Source organism: Hordeum vulgare, chromosome 1H (assembly GCF_904849725.1).
Source record: "Hordeum vulgare subsp. vulgare chromosome 1H, MorexV3_pseudomolecules_assembly, whole genome shotgun sequence".
Classification (NCBI taxonomy): domain Eukaryota; kingdom Viridiplantae; phylum Streptophyta; class Magnoliopsida; order Poales; family Poaceae; genus Hordeum; species Hordeum vulgare.
In genome coordinates this window covers 436,675,690-436,692,502 of record NC_058518.1, presented here as the reverse complement: position 1 = coordinate 436,692,502, position 16,813 = coordinate 436,675,690, and positions in this window count along the sequence as shown.

Genomic DNA, 16,813 nt, shown 5'->3' with positions numbered 1-16,813 from the left:
TGCTAACATAATCATTGAAACTCTATTATTTGGCAACGAAGTTATCAAATTCATCCATGCATAGGCTAGCAGGTTTATCAAAAGGAATATCACTCTCATCAAACCTACGCAGAGAATTTACTTCTACTACGTGTATCGGGTTATCGAGACCATGGATCTCTTTGATAGGTGGTAGATTTTTGACATCTTCAGATTTAATGTTTTTCTCTCGCATAGATTTCTTGGCTTCTTGCACATCTTTAGGACTGAGGAATAGAATACCTCTTTTCTTCGAAGTTGGCTTAGGAGGTGGTTCTGGAACAGTCTAAGCATTCTCATTGCACAAGATGTTATTCAGTAGAATCTCAGCTTGTTCTATGGTTCGTTCCCTAAAAACACAACCAGCACAACTATCTAGGTGGTCTTTGGAAGCATCGGTAAGTCCATTATAGAAGATATCAAGTATTTCATTCTTCTCAAGAGGGTGATCAGGCAAAGCATTCAGTAGCTGGATGAGCCTCCCCCAAGCTTGTGGGAGACTCTCTTCTTCAGCTTGAGCAAAGTTGTATATTTCCTGCAAGGCAGCTTGCTTCTTATGGGCATGGAAATATTTTCAGAGAAGTAGTAGACCATATCCTAGGGGCTACGCACACAACGAGGAGCAAGAGAAGTGAACCAGGTCTTAGCATCATCCTTTAGCGAGAAAGGAAACAACTTGAGCATATAGTAGTGGCGGATCTTTTCCTCACTAGTGAATAAGGTGGCTATATCGTGCAGTTCGGTAAGATGGGCTACAACCGTTTCAGACTCATAACCATGAAAAGGATCATATTCGACTAGAATGATTAACTTAGGGTCGACAGAGAATTCATAATCCTTATCGGTCACAAAGATAGGCGAAGTGGCAAACCTCGGGTCGTATTTCATCCTAGCGTTCAGAGATTTTTCTTTCCACTTGCGCAGTAATTTCTCAACATCATAGCTATCCTTACATGCAAGAAAATCCTCATCTATCTCTCCCTCCATAACATAACGCGTATCAGGCATAACACGCATAGGAGAGCTAGTTCTAGCAGGCATATTATCAAGCATGGCAGCATCAGGCATAGTATCAAGCATAGCATCATCACGCATAGTATCAAGCATAGCATCATCAGGCATAGTATCAAGCATAGCATCATCATAAGCATCATGGGCAGCAGAAGTAGCATCATCAAGCACAGGTGACATATCAAGATTTCTAGCACGAGGTGGTGTCGCAAACTTAGTCATAACTGAAGGTGAAACAAGAGCACAGCTAGATGGCAGTTCCTTACCTGTCCTCGTAGTGGAAGGCAAGACTTTAGTTCTTGGATCTCTCAGATTCTTAATAGTGATCAACAGACGTAAATCCCAAGTGACTCAGAGAATATAGCTGTGCCTCCCCGGCAACGGTGCCATAAAATGGTCTTGATAACCCACGAGTGTAGGGGATAGCAACGGTTTTCGAGGGTAGGGTATTCAACCCAAATTTATTGATTCGCCAAAAGGGGAAGCCAAAGAATATTCTCAAGTATTAGCAGCTGAGTTTATCAGATTCAACCACACCTGAAAGATTAGTGTCTGCAAGCAAAGTATCAGTAGCAAAGTAGTATGATAGCAACGGTGTCAGAAAAGATCTATTGACGGCAGACTATTCCTAACTGTTGTATAAATGGCGCTAGTAAGTTGCACGTGGACGGGGAACTATTCTTGCCCGGCAACGGTGTCGAAAAAGGGTCTTGCAATAAGTAACAACAAAGTAGCAAGGAACAACAACAACAACAGAAGTAACAGCAGTAGCGACAGCAGTATTAGCAAAGTGGCCCAATCCCTTTTGTAGCAAAGGACAAGCCTGGACAAAGTAACGTAGCTAGGACCAGTAGTAAAATACTCGTAAGCAGTGGATCGGTGATGGATAAGTATGACGGATGTGATTCATCATGTAACAGTTATAACACAGAGAGATAAGTAACTAGCTCCCGTTCGTCAATCTAATGTAGGCATGTATTCCGTATGTAGTCATGCGTGCTTAGGGAAAAGAACTTGCATGACATCTATTGTCCATCCCTCCCGTGGCAGCGGGGTCCTAATGGAAACTACGAGATATTAAAGTTCTCCTTTTAGTAAAGAACTGGACCAACGCATTAACACTTGGTGAATACATGAACTCCTCATACTATGGTCATCTCCGGAAGTGGTTCCGGCTATTGTCACTCCGGGGTTGCCGGGTAATAACACATAGTAGGTGACTACAACTTGCAAGATAGGATCTAAAACACACACATATTGGCGACAACATAATAGGTTCACATCTGAAATCATGGCACTCGGGCCCTAGTGACAAGCATTAAGCATGCCAAAGTAGTAGCAACATCAATCTCAGAACATAGTGGATACTAGGGATCAATCCCCGTCAAAACTAACTCGATTAGATGATAGATCTCATCCAACTCATCACCGTCCAGCAAGCCTACGATGAGATTACTCACGAACGATGAAGAGCATCATGGAATTGTCGATGGAGAAAGGTTGATGATGACGATGGCGACGATTTCCCCTCTCTGGAGCCCAAAACGGACTCCAGATCTGCCCTCTAGATGAAGAACAAGGGGTGGCGGCACCTCCGTATCATAGAACGCGATGAATCCTTCTCTCTGATTTTTTCCGGGCGAGACGGAAGATATAGAGCTGAGTTTGGAGGCGGTGGTGCCACGTGGGCCCCACAAGCCCTCACGGTGCAGCCAGGGGGGTGGTCGCGGCATGTGGGCTTGTAGCCCACTGGTACGCCTCCTCCGGTGGATCTTTGCGCAGGTATTTTTCTTTTATTCCTGAAAAATGCTCCGTAAATTTTCAGGACATTTCGAGAACTTTTATTTCTGCACAAAAACAACACCATGACAATTCTGCTGAAAACAGCGTTAGTCCGGGTTAGTTCCATTCAAATCATTCAAATTGGAGTACAAAACAAGGGCAAAAGAGTTCGGAAAAGTAGATACGATGGAGAAGTATCAGGTCCCCACATAGTTATGCATGAATGATAATCTCTATGTAGTACCAATATAGTAATGGAGTAGTGGATCTTTCAAAAGGAATAGTAGTGTTGCCCCCTTCTCTCTTTTTATTTCTTTCCTTTTTCTCTTTTTATTTTATTTTTTTGTGGCCTCTTTGGCTCTTTCTTTTTATCTCTCATTTGTCTTCTTTGGGATCTTTTGTTTGTCCTCTTTGGGATCTTTTCCTCACTTAAGGGCAACACTCTATGTTTTACATGAATAAAAAGAAAAATCATCACACTTTATAAGAAGTACTCAACATAAAGACAAGTGAAAACTATCATGATGTATGCAAATGTATGCCTCTGCCAGTGTAGCAGGATATGCAATGATACTAGCGCGTCATGTAGAAGTAATAAGGGCATGGCCCGACTATCATGCGGTTCTACGATCAAGCAAAAGCATGTATGACATGAAGATCAAGTCATGAGATGGTGGATGTTGCATGGCAATGTATCTCAGAAAGGCTATGGAAATGCCTTAATAGGTAGGTACGGTGGCTGTTTTGAGGAATGATATAATGAGGCTTATGTATGACAGAGCGTATCATGTCATGGGTTTGGATGCACCGGCAGAGTTTGCACCAACTCTCAATGTGAGAAAGATCAATGCACGGTACCGAAGAGGCTAGCAAAATATGGATGGTGGAAGTGCCAACAATCGAATACTCACATTAGTCCGAAGAACTCATACACTTATTATCGCTAACTCTCTATATAGTTAGGAATTTCACAAAGATACAAGTACCCCCAGGAGGAGTGTTTGGGGGTTTGGTTATCCTTGTGCATCCTCGACTCATGGTAACGTGAGGGTACTTTATATATTCCAACCCCTCCAGAGGTTAGCGATCAATTTGGTAGCTAGAGTTCTCAACTAATTTTAGTTTTTGAAAAACACACGGATTTCCCAAAATACGACACCTATCACTAATAGGCTCAAGCTCTTGGCACCAATAGTCCAAACATTACTCAAATCAATACCTCAAAACTATTGCAAGTTACTACTATAGTTAAATAGCAACCTCAATTACCTACTCATACAAGACACACAACTCAGTGCAACGAGCCAACTCTCTAAACAAGATAAGCATGATAACTCAAGAGAGTTTGAGAAGCAACCTAAATAATAACTCTTAAAAATATAAGCATGAAGCTAAGAGCTAAGCATGACAATAGCTACGAAAAGATGAAGAACACACAAAAAGGATAAGCATGAAAACCTATGTTGTGTTCTAGAGTGGAATGGAGCGTGTGTGTCTCCCAAACAAGGTAGGCTAGGTTCTGACTTGTTATGAACAGCAAGAAAAACTAAAAGAAACTAAAAAGTAAAGAACGGGACGCTCCAAGCATAGCACATATCATATGAAGTGATAAAAATATAGCATGGAGATGGACGAACTGATGATTGTTGATAGAGAAGGGGATGCACGGGGGCATCCCCAAGCTTAGACGCTTGAGCCTCCTTTGAATATTTCTTGGGGTGCATGGGGGAATCCCCAAGCTTGAGCGCTTGACATTCATGTATCTTCTTTTATCATCTCTCATCGCATACTTGAAAACTCCCTTCATACAAAACTCATCATAAGCTGATTAGAGTGGTTAGTTCCCTTAATAAAATAATTCATTACCTGTTGTAAATAAAGATTTTCATGAAAATATACTGCTTATTATGAATGCCAAAAGTTTTTTGCAAATAAAAAGTAAACTCAGGATTTGCAAAACAATGAAAATGCATAACATGGCAGAATTTGTGGAAAACAGAACAACATGTAGTAAATAATTTATTCAGGGCACTTCTGCAACTCAAATCAAAAAACTCAGAACAAATGCCCGAAAGGAAATTATATATAGCATGCTTTCAAAACAATTCAGATCAAAAAGATGATTTGGTGATTTTTGGCGAATTGTTCCGTCAAGCAGACAAAATCTGTTTCTGGACAACATGCCACATTTTTTGAACTTTCTTGCAATCGGAGGCTATAACTTGGCACAAAGCTTAAAAATAAAGATACAATGATGTTGCTACAGTAGTAACAAGCATCAAGACCACTAAAAACTGAAAGTAAAAACTCAAAGTAAAGATAACAAGGGTTGTCTCCCTAGAGCTCTTTCTTTATAGCCATAAAGATAGGCTCAAGATTTTAATGATGCTCTCGTAGGAATAAGAGTTGTAGAACAAAAGAGAGCATCTAGAAGAAAATACCAAACACATTTAAGTCTAACATGCTTCCTATGCATAGGAATATTGCAATAGAATAATTCATTGAAGCACAAAGCAATAAGCATAGGTAGGCAAAACAAGTGCATCTTCAAGACCTTCAACATAAAGAGAGGGAATTTGATATTATTCAAATATCTATAAGCATATGTTCCCTTCTCATAATAATTTTCAGCGGCATCATGAATAAACTCAATGATGTAAGTATCACATAAAGCATTGTTAGCATGCTCCACATGCAAAAATGTACTCTTACTATCCACATAAGCATAATCTTTGGGGAGCCCATGGTTAGGACATTTTAGCATTAAAGTTTTCAGTCTCCCCCAAGCTTGAGCTATGCTCTCTATGTTATGAGGATAGAAATTATAAACATAATTCCTATTCTCATGGACTTCATGAAGAGGATAAAACTTGGAGTAAAAGAGAGACTGAATCTCTTCCCAATCCCGTAGGTGAGAATAATTTCCTCATGACTCCATCTCTTGTCAAACCTAAAATCTTAAACAACTCACACAGTTCTGTAACTTTCAACAAATGAATGCTAGGATTGGCTGTTCCATCTCCTACATAATATCTTTCCTAATTATTTCAATTATCCCAAGTGGTATTTTGAATGGGATACATACAGTAGGTGGAGGAGACTTCTCTACCACGGGTGTGGTAAAGCGGCCTTCTCCAAGCAGCGAACTAAGAGTGCAGTTTTCCATAAGCCTAACTAGTCATGCCAATCATGAAAAGTAAACTAACAAGACTAAAAAGCAAAGGTAAAAGATAATGTGCAACTCCCCTATCTTGAAGACTGGAGTCCGCGGCAATGGCGCCAGAAATTTGCTTGATGATGAGTTGATGGATATACTTCGCGCCCATCATTGGTGACCCCAAGCGGAAGGTGGAGATGTAGTCAGCAGCACATTTCCCTTACACGGAGACTGTAAGGTTTATCAAACCAGAAGGAATCCTATGCTTAACAAGTAGGTGTCTCCCACCCTCGCACTAGCATAAGACGTGGACCTGCACACACAACAAATAACTTTGGTTACCCCAACGAGTAGAGAGAGGTTGTCAATCTCTCCAGCCTTGTAGTTTGCAAAGGATCAAAACACAAGCTGGAAAGTAATAGTGATTGCATCGGAAAAGTAAATGAAAGCGGTAAAGGATGGGGGTGTAAACAATGATGGTGATATGGACCGGAGTCACATGATTTTCACTAGTGATGTCTCTCTCCCAAAAGACGATAAACAACTATGATTGGGTAGACAAATCACAGTTGGGCAATTGACAGAATTATGATCGCACCGCAATGCTAATTATACTGCTTGATAGTTAGAGGTTCAATAGTAATGGGCAGTACGCCAAGACAAGTAGACCGTTTATTCATCAGCATCTACTTACTAATCATCCACCTTGAGATATCTATCCAGAACATCTCGTCGGTATTAAGTTGTGAGCCCCACCCAAAGTGTAAACTCGAAGCAACGGACAACTGCATTAACGAACTATGCGTAAGGTAATCAATCCTGGCAACCGTGGTCACAAGCACCGTTGTTTTCTCCCTGGTGGCAGCAAGCACATCCCCTAGTCTCATGTTTCTGTCACTCAAGCTAGACATCGAGGGGCATGAACCCACAATCATGCATAACGCTCCCTCTTTGAGTTACAATCTACTACTTGGCCAAAGCAATAAATAGGAACGGAGAACATGCATGAATCACTAAGGAACATAATATAAAAGGATAATCAAATATATAACTCCTAACAATCTAAACATAATCTCATAATCCATCGGATCCCAACAAACCGAGCATAGCAATAGCAAGAGAATTCATAGATGCCCTGATCATGTAGGGCAGCTCACTGCTGCTGGCTACGCCTATAGGGATTTCCTTGGCAAATATGCAAAGGATTCCCCCGCGGCCTTGGAGCCTTGCGTTGGTGTTCCCTCGAAGAGGAAAGGGTGATGTAGCACAGCGGCGGTAAGTATTTCCCTCAGTTTGAGAACCAAGGTATCAATCCAGTAGGAGGATCGCGTCTAGTCACAAGTACATGCACAGACACAAAGAGCTTGCACCCAATGCTATGAAGGGGTTGTCAATCCCTTATAGATTGTTTGCAAAGTGAGAACTGAAAGCAAAAAGTAAACAAAGCAAAGTAAAAGTAAAAGCTGAGATGATAATTGTGAGTAGATGCGGGGGCCGTAGTGTTCACTAGTGGCTTCTCTCATGAAAGCAAGTAGACGGTGGGTGAACGAATTACTGTCGAGCAATTGATAGAACCACGCAAAGTCATAACGTTATCTATGGCAATGATCATACATATAGGCATCATGTCCAAGACAAGTAGACTGATACTTTCTGCATCAACTACTATTACTCCACACGTCGACCGCTATCCAGCATGCATCTAGTGTATTGAGTCCATAAGAACAGAGTAACGCCTTAAGCAAGATGACATGATGTAGATGGACAATCTCAAATCTATGATGAAAGCTCATCTTGTTACCCTTGATGGCAACAACACGATGCGTGCCTTGCTGTCCCTTCTGTCACTGGGAAAGGTCACCGCACGGTATGAACCCAAAACCAAGCACTTCTCCCATTGCAAGAATCATAGATCTAGTTGACCAAACAAAACCCAAGACTCGGAGAGACTTACAAGGATATCAAATCATGCATATAAGAAATTAGTAAAGACTCAAATATAATTCATAGATAATCTGATCAAAAATCCACAATTCATCGGATCTCGACAAACACGCCGCCAAAGAGGATTACATCGGATAGATCTCCATGAAGATCATGGAGAACTTTGTATTGAAGATCCAAGAGAGAGAAGAAGCCATCTAGCTACTAACTATGGACCCGTAGTTCTAAAGTAGACTACTCACGAGTCATTGGAGAGGCAATGATGTTGATGTAGAAGCCCTCCAGCTCTAATGTCCCCTCCGGCAGGGCACCGGGAAGGGTCTCCACATGAGATCTCGCGGAAACAGAAGCTTGCGACGGCGGAAAAGTGGTTTCGTGGATGCCCCTATTTTTTCTGGAATTTTAGGGAATATATAGGCGAAAGAGCTAGGACAGGGGAGCTCCAGGGGGGCACAAGCCTGGTAGCCGCGGGCCCCCCTTGGCCGCGGCTCCAGGGCTTGTGGGCTCCATGTGGCCCTCCTGCCTTGGCCCTCAAGTCCCCCGATCTTCTTCTGTTCTGGAAAAATTCATTTCGGGGATTTTATTCCGTTTGGACTCCCTTCCAAAATCAGATCTGAAAAGAGTAAAAAACACAGAAAAAACAGGAACTGGCACTTGGCACTAAATTAATAATTTAGTTCCAAAAAAGATATAAAAGGTATATAAAACATCCAAAGTTGACAAGATAACAACATGAAACCATCAAAAATTATAGATACGTTTGAGACGTATCAAGCATCCCCTAGCTTAACTCCTGCTCGTCCTCGAGTAGGGAAGTGATAAAAAATGAATTTTTGATGCTTTCATGCTACCTAGCATAGATGTCCTTTGTAACTCCTCTTATGTGACATGAATGTTCAGATCCGTTAGATTCAAAACAATAGTTTGCTGTTGACGTGGAGACAATAATACTTCAAGCAAACTAGCAAGGTAATCATGAACTTTCAAAATAACAAGGCCAAAAGAAAGTTATCCCTACAAAATCATATAGTCTGGTTATGCTCTATCATCCTTGCACAACGAATTTAAATCATGCACAACCTCGGTATTGGCCAAGTAATTGTTTTCACACCTTTACTTTCTCAAACTTTTTCAACTCTCACGCAATACATGAGCGTGAGCCATGGTTTTAGCACTATAAGTGGAATGGAGTGTGGTGGAGGTTGCATCGCAAACAAGGAGAAGATGGTCACATCGACTAGGCATATCAATGAGCTATGGAGATGCTCATCAATAGATATCAATGTGAATGAGTAGGGATTGCCATACAAATTATGCACTAGAGCTAAGAGTATGTGAAAGCTCTTAAAGAAAACTAGTGGGTGTGCATCCAACTTGCTTGCTCACGAAGACCTAAGGCAATTTTGAGGAAGCCCATCATTGGAATATACAAACCAACTTATATAATGAAAATTTCCCACTAGCTATATGGTGGTGACAAAACGAGAGACTCTCAATCATGAAGATCATGGTGCTTAATAAGCATAAGTGTGGAAAGATAGTAGCATTGTCCCTTCTCTCTTTTTCTCTCATTTTTTCGGTGGGCTCTTTGGCCTCCCTTTTTTTTTGTGGGCATCTTTGGCCTCCTATTGTAAATGGGCTTCGCTGGCCTCTTTTATTTCCTCACATGGACAACGCTCCATCAATGATGATCATCACACTTACAACTCAAAACTTAGAGCAATGATGACTCTATATGAAATGCCTTCGGTAGTGTACCGTGACAATGATCTAGAATGGCATAGACATCAATGGAAACATCATGCTAGCTATCTTATGATCATGCAATGGCAATGTAGAAACTGGGGCACATGTCATGGTGCTAGTTGCATGGCAATATATCTCGGAATGGCTTTGAAAAAGCCATAGTAGGTAGGTATTGTTGCTGTTTTGAGGGAGGCTAATGGTGGTTTTATGCACCGGCGAAAGTTGCACAGCACTAAAGAAGATAGTGATGGTGGAAGGTGAAAGTGCATCTAAACCATGGACTCAACATTAGTCATGAAGAACTCATATACTTGTTGCAAAAGTTTTAGTAGTAATCGAAACAAAGCATTCAACGCATATTCCTAGGGGAAGGGTTGGTAGGTATAAACCATCGCGCCATCCCGACTGCTACACAAAGGATGACAATCAATAAACTAATCATGCTCAGACTTCATCACATAGCGGTTCACCATACGTGCATACTACGGGAATCACTAACTTCAACACAAGTATTTCTAGATCCACAACACCTTACTAGTATAACTTCAATATTACCACAGCCACAACTCAAAACTAATTGAGATGAATCAAACTTCTCTAACTACTCAATGCACATGAAGGTGGAAGTTTTCATATCCCTTTGCATAACTACCCCTTTTGATACTACTTTCATAGCATAGATCAACTACCACGCCACGCACTTCCGTGCTCTAAAAGATAGAAGTGAAACACATAGAGAAAAATCAACTAGCTCAAAAGATATAAGTGAAACACATGTGAGCTCAATTGTCTAACCAAAGGATATAAGTGAAGCTCGACAAAATCAAGGTGAGTGCATGTCTCTCTCTCTAGGTGTGCAGCAAGCAAGATTGTGACACAACAAAAATAAAAGACTCCTACGATACAAGACGCTCCAAGCAAAACACATAACATGTGGTGAATAAAAATATAGCCCCAAGTAACGTTACCGATGGATTGAAGACGAAAGAGGGGATGCCTTCCCGGGGCATCCCCAAGCTTAGGCTTTTTCGGCATCCTTGAATCAACTTGGAGTGCCTTGGGCATCCCCCAGATTAAGCTCTTGCGACTCTTTATCTCTTTGTCCATAAGAACTTCACCCAAAAGTTGAAAATTTCACAACACGAAACTTAAACAAAAACTCGTGATATCATTAGTATAAGAAAGCAAATCACCACTTCCTTAGGTACTGTAGCAAACTTAAATTCTACTTATATTGATGTTGGGTTACTGTGTTTTCAATCTTCCATGGCTAATACCCCCCGATACTATCCATAGTTTTAGCAAAATAAGCAACCAACTCAACAAAAACAGAATCTGTTAACAGCAGACCAGTCTGTAGCAATCTGTATACTTCGTATACTTCTGGTACTTCAAAAATTCTGAAAACTTATGACAGTATGAATAATTTTCGTATCAATCAGCAGCAAAAAGAATCAACTCAAAATCTCTCACAGAAAAAAAATGAAAATTCTTAAGTGTGGAAAACACAAAACAGAAATAAAAAGGATAGATTCGTTGGGTTGCCTCCCAACAAGCGCTATTGTTTAACGCCCTTAGCTAGGCATAAGGTGATGGAATCACGTATAGTCATCTTTGGTGCTCAAACCATAAGTAGGGTGAACATTTATCATCTTAAGATCTTCATCTTTATTGGATGACTCACCACTAGCTTGAGGAACAAAAACAGACTTGACGGTCTTTGTGAGAGTGAGATTTGGAGTATTTTGCACAGCGGCAAAAGCGGAACCCAAGTTGGTTATGACATCTTCTAGTTTTCCAATTCTAGAGGAATCATTAACTATAGGTTCCTTCTCCCTTAAATTTTTCAAAACCATTCCCACTTTGGAACTGTACTGAGTAATTTGATTATGGATCTTTCTATCCAAATCCTCAATAAGTTCAATTGTGGCAATTTTGTTTTCAATGGCGTCAAGCCTTTGCATCACGTGTTCCAAGGTCAAGGTAGTTCCATTAACCATGAGCGGGGGTGAGCCTACCAAATTCATGATAGCTCCATAGGAGTCAACAGTATGGTCCCTAAGAAATTCCCGCCTACGATGGTATCAAGAATATACCTATTCCAAGGAGAGATTCTAACATAAAAAATGCGAAGAAGAACAATAGTGGATTGCTTACGAGTAGATCTACTTTGAGCATTGCAGATCCTGTACCAAACGTCCTTGAAATTTTCTTCCTCATTCTGCTTGAAATTGAGAACTTCATTCTCAGGGGTATCCTTTGGAGTGGTGGGTCTAGCCATTGATGGACTATCCCACACACAAACGAGCAGGAAGTAAGCGAGTGAAACGGGCAAAAGAGAACGGCAAAAAGGCAAATGAAAACGGCAAAGGAGAAAGGCAAATGAAAACGGTAAAGGAGAAAGGAAAATGAAAATGGCAAATGTGAAGTGGGGGAGAGGAAAACGAGAGGCAACTCGATAAAAAGGTAAATGCAAGACATGAGTTTGTGACACTTACTTGGATAGATCTTGATTTGATCTCTCCCCGGCAACGGCGCCAGAAATCCTTCTGCTGCTGGCTACGCCTATAGGGATTTCCTTAGCAAATATGCAAAGGATTCCCCCGCGGCCTTGGAGCCTTGCGTTGGTGTTCCCTTGAAGAGGAAAGGGTGATGTAGCATAGCGGCGGTAAGTATTTCCCTCAGTTTGAGAACCAAGGTATCAATCCAGTAGGAGGATCGCGTCAAGTCACAAGTACCTGCACAAACACAAAGAGCTTGCACCCAACGCTATGAAGGGGTTGTCAATCCCTTATAGATTGTTTCCAAAGTGAGAACTGAAAGCAAAAATTAAACAAAGCAAAGTAAAAGTAAAAGCTGAGATGATAATTGTGAGTAGACCCGGGGGCCGTATTGTTCACTAGTGGCTTCTCTCATGAAAGCAAGTAGACGGTGGGTGAACGAATTAGTGTCGAGCAATTGATAGAACCGCAAAAAGTCATGACGTTATCTATGGAAATGATCATACATATAGGCATCATGTCCAAAATAATTAGACCGATACTTTCTGCATCTACTACTATTACTCCACACGTCGACCGCTATCCAGCATGCATCTAGTGTATTGAGTTCATAAGAACACAGTAACGCCTTAAGCAAGATGACATGATGTAGATGGACAATCTCAAATCTATGATGAAAGCCCATTTTGTTAGCCTTGATGGCAACAACATGATCCGTTCCTTGCTGACCCTTCTGTCATTGGGAAAGGTCACCGCACGGTATGAACCCAAAACCAAGAACTTCTCCCATTGCAAGAATCATAGATCTAGTTGGCCAAACAAAACCCAAGACTCGGAGAGACTTACAAGGATATAAAATCATGCATATAAGAAATCAGCAAAGACTCAAACAAAATTCATAGATAATCTGATCACAAATCCACAATTCATCGGATCTCGACAAACACACCGTCAAAGAGGATTCCATCGGATAGATCTCCATGAAGATCATGGAGAACTTTGTATTGAAGATCCAAGAGAGAGAAGAATCCATCTAGCTACTAACTACGGACCCGTAGGTCTGAAGTAGACTACTCACGAGTCATTGGAGAGGCAATGATGTTGATGTAGAAGCCCTCCAGCTCCAAAGTCCCCTCCGGCAGGGCACCGGGAAGGGTCTCCAGATGAGATCTTGCGGAAACGGAAGCTTGCAGCGGCGGAAAAGTGGTTTCGTGGACGCCCCTATTTTTCAGGGATTTTAGGGAATATATAGGCGAAAGAGCTAGGGCAAGGGAGCTCCTAGGGGGGCACAAGCCTGGTAGCCGCGGCCCCCCTGGCCGCGGCTACACGGCTTGTGGGCTCCCTGTGGGCCTCCTGCCTTGGCCCTCAAGTCCCCCGATCTTCTTCTGTTCTGGAAAAATACATTTCAGGGATTTTATTCCGTTTGGACTCCGTTCCAAAATCAGATCTGAAAAGAGTCAAAAACACACAAAAAACAGGAACTGGCACTTGGCACTGAATTAATAATTTAGTTCCAAAAAAGATATAAAAGGTATATAAAACATCCAAAGTTGACAAGATAACAGCATGAAACCATCAAAAATTATAGATACGTTTGAGACGTATCACACAAAAGGACTAACCATTGAAGCACAAGATTGCAGAGAAGACATCACATAGCTACTGGTCATGGACTCGTGGTCCAAGGAGGACTACTCACGGCATGTCCGAGAAGCGTCCATGGCGGTGGAGAAGCTTCCGGAGGTCAATCCTCCCTCCGCGAGGGTGCCGGGAAGAGGTCTCCTAACGCTCCCGATCTCGGAAGCACTGTGGCGGCAGAACGATGGAGAAATTCACGATTCCAGAAAGTCTGTAAGGGTTTCCTCTCGGGACTCTAAATATAGGCCAAAGGAGGGCACGAGAGGAGGTGGGACCCACCGAGGCGACCTCCTGGCGCGGCCTAGGGCCTGGCCGCGCCAGCAGGCCGCCTGGGAGGCCCTTGCCCCCCCCCATGTGGCCCATCTTCGGTGATCCGAAAGCTTCTGTTTCGCAATTTTTTATATATTTTTATGGAATTTTTTGGGCTTCGGAAAATTGGGTGAAAATCCGTGCAAGGTGGACATCAGCAGACAGAAACTGGCACTGGGTGCACTGGGTTAGTAGGTTAGTCCAAATATGTGTAAAATGATATAAAAGTGTAGCAATACATATAACAATGTCACCCAAAAGATCATGGAACAAGCACAAATTATAGATACGTTTGGGACGTATCAGCGAGCTGTGAGGATAAGCCTCAGATTTCGAGCCCAGTCAACAAAGTTGCTTCCATCATCTTTGAGCTTAGCTTTCTCTAGGAACGTATTAAAATTCAGGGTTGCTACTGCGCGAGCCATTGATCTACAACATAAAATTTTGCAAAGATTACTTAGACTATGTTCAACACAATTGAGTTTAGCTAATCATATTACTAATAAACACCCACTCAAATATACATCCCTCTAGTCATTCGAGTGTCGCACGATCCAAATTCACTAACTCAAGTCCGATCATCACGTGAGTTCAGTATAGTTTCAGTGGTGAACATCTCCATGTTGATCATATCAACATATGATTCATGCTCGACCTTTCGGTCTCTTGTGTTCCGAGGCCATGTGTGTACATGCTAGGCTTGTCAAGTTTAACCCGGGTGTTCCGCGTGTGCAACTGTTTTGCACCCGTTGTATGTGAACGTTGAGTCTATTACATGCAGCGTACGAGTAAAGTGTTGGAATTATGCCCTAGAGGCAATAATAAATGTATAGTTATTATTATAATTCCTGTATCAAGATAATAGTTTATTATCCATGCTATAATTGTATTGAATGAAGACTCATTTACATGTGTGGATACATAGACAAAACACCGTCCCTAGCATGCCTCTAGTTGGCTGGCCAGTTGATCGATGATAGTCAGTGTCTTCTGATTATGAACAAGGTGTTGTTGCTTGATAACTGGATCACGTCATTGGGAGAATCACGTGATGGACTAGACCCAAACTAATAGACGTAGCATGTTGATCGTGTCATTTTGTTGCTACTGTTTTCTGCGTGTCAAGTATTTATTCCTATGACCATGAGATCATATAACTCACTGACACCGGAGGAATGCTTTGTGTGTATCAAACGTCGCAACGTAACTGGGTGACTATAAAGATGCTCTACAGGTATCTCCGAAGGTGTTAGTTGAGTTAGTATGGATCAAGACTGGGATTTGTCACTCCGTGTGACGGAGAGGTATCTCGGGGCCCACTCGGTAATACAACATCACACACAAGCCTTGCAAGCAATGTAACTTAGTGTAAGTTGCGGGATCTTGTATTACGGAACGAGTAAAGAGACTTGCCGGTAAACGAGGTTGAAATAGGTATACGGATACTGACGATCGAATCTCGGGCAAGTAACATACCGAAGGACAAAGGGAATGACATACGAGATTATACGAATCCTTGGCACTGAGGTTCAAACGATAAGATCTTCGTAGAATATGTAGGATCCAATATGGGCATCCAGGTCCCGCTGTTGGATATTGACCGAGGAGTCTCTCGGGTCATGTCTACATAGTTCTCAAACCCGCAGGGTCTGCACACTTAAGGTTCGACGTTGTTTTATGCGTATTTGAGTTATATGGTTGGTTACCGAATGTTGTTCGGAGTCCCGGATGAGATCACGGACGTCACGAGGGTTTCCGGAATAGTCCGGAAACGAAGATTGATATATAGGATGACCTCATTTGATTACCGGAAGGTTTTCGGAGTTACCGGGAATGTACCGGGAATGACGAATGGGTTCCGGGAGTTCACCGGAGGGGGGGCAACCCACTCCGGGGAAGCCCATAGGTATTTGGGGGGTCACACCAGTCCTTAGTGGGCTGGTGGGACAGCCCACCAATCCCCTATGCGCCAAGGGAGAAAAAATCAAAGGAAAGAAAAAAAAAAGAAGGAAGAAGTGGGAAGGGGGAAGGACTCCCTCCCACCAAACCAAGTAGGACTCGGTTTGGGGGGGGAGAGTCCTCCCCCCTGGCTCGACCGACCCCTTGGGGATCCCTTGGACCCCAAGGCAAGGCCCCCCTCCCTCCTCCTATATATATGGGGCTTTTAGGGCAGATTTGAGACGACTTTCTCACGGCTGCCCAACCACATACCTCCATAGTTTTTCCTCTAGATCGTGTTTCTACGGAGCTCGGGCGGAGCCCTGCTGAGACAAGATCATCACCAACCTCCGGAGCGCCGTCACGCTGCCGGAGAACTCTTCTACCTCTCCGTCTCTCTTGCTGGATCAAGAAGGCCGAGATCATCGTCGAGCTGTACGTGTGCTGAACGCGGAGGTGCCGTCCGTTCGGTACTAGATCGTGGGACTGATCGCGGGATTGTTCGCGGGGCGGATCGAGGGACGTGAGGACGTTCCACTACATCAACCGCGTTCTCTAACGCTTCTGTTGTACGATCTACAAGGGTACGTAGATCACTCATCCCCTCTCGTAGATGGACATCACCATGATAGGTCTTCGTGCGCGTAGGAAAATTTTTGTTTCCCATGCGACGTTCCCCAACAGTGGCATCATGAGCTAGGTTCATGCGTAGATGTCTTCTCGAGTAGAACACAAAAGGTTTTGTGGGCGGTGATGTGCGTTTTGCTGC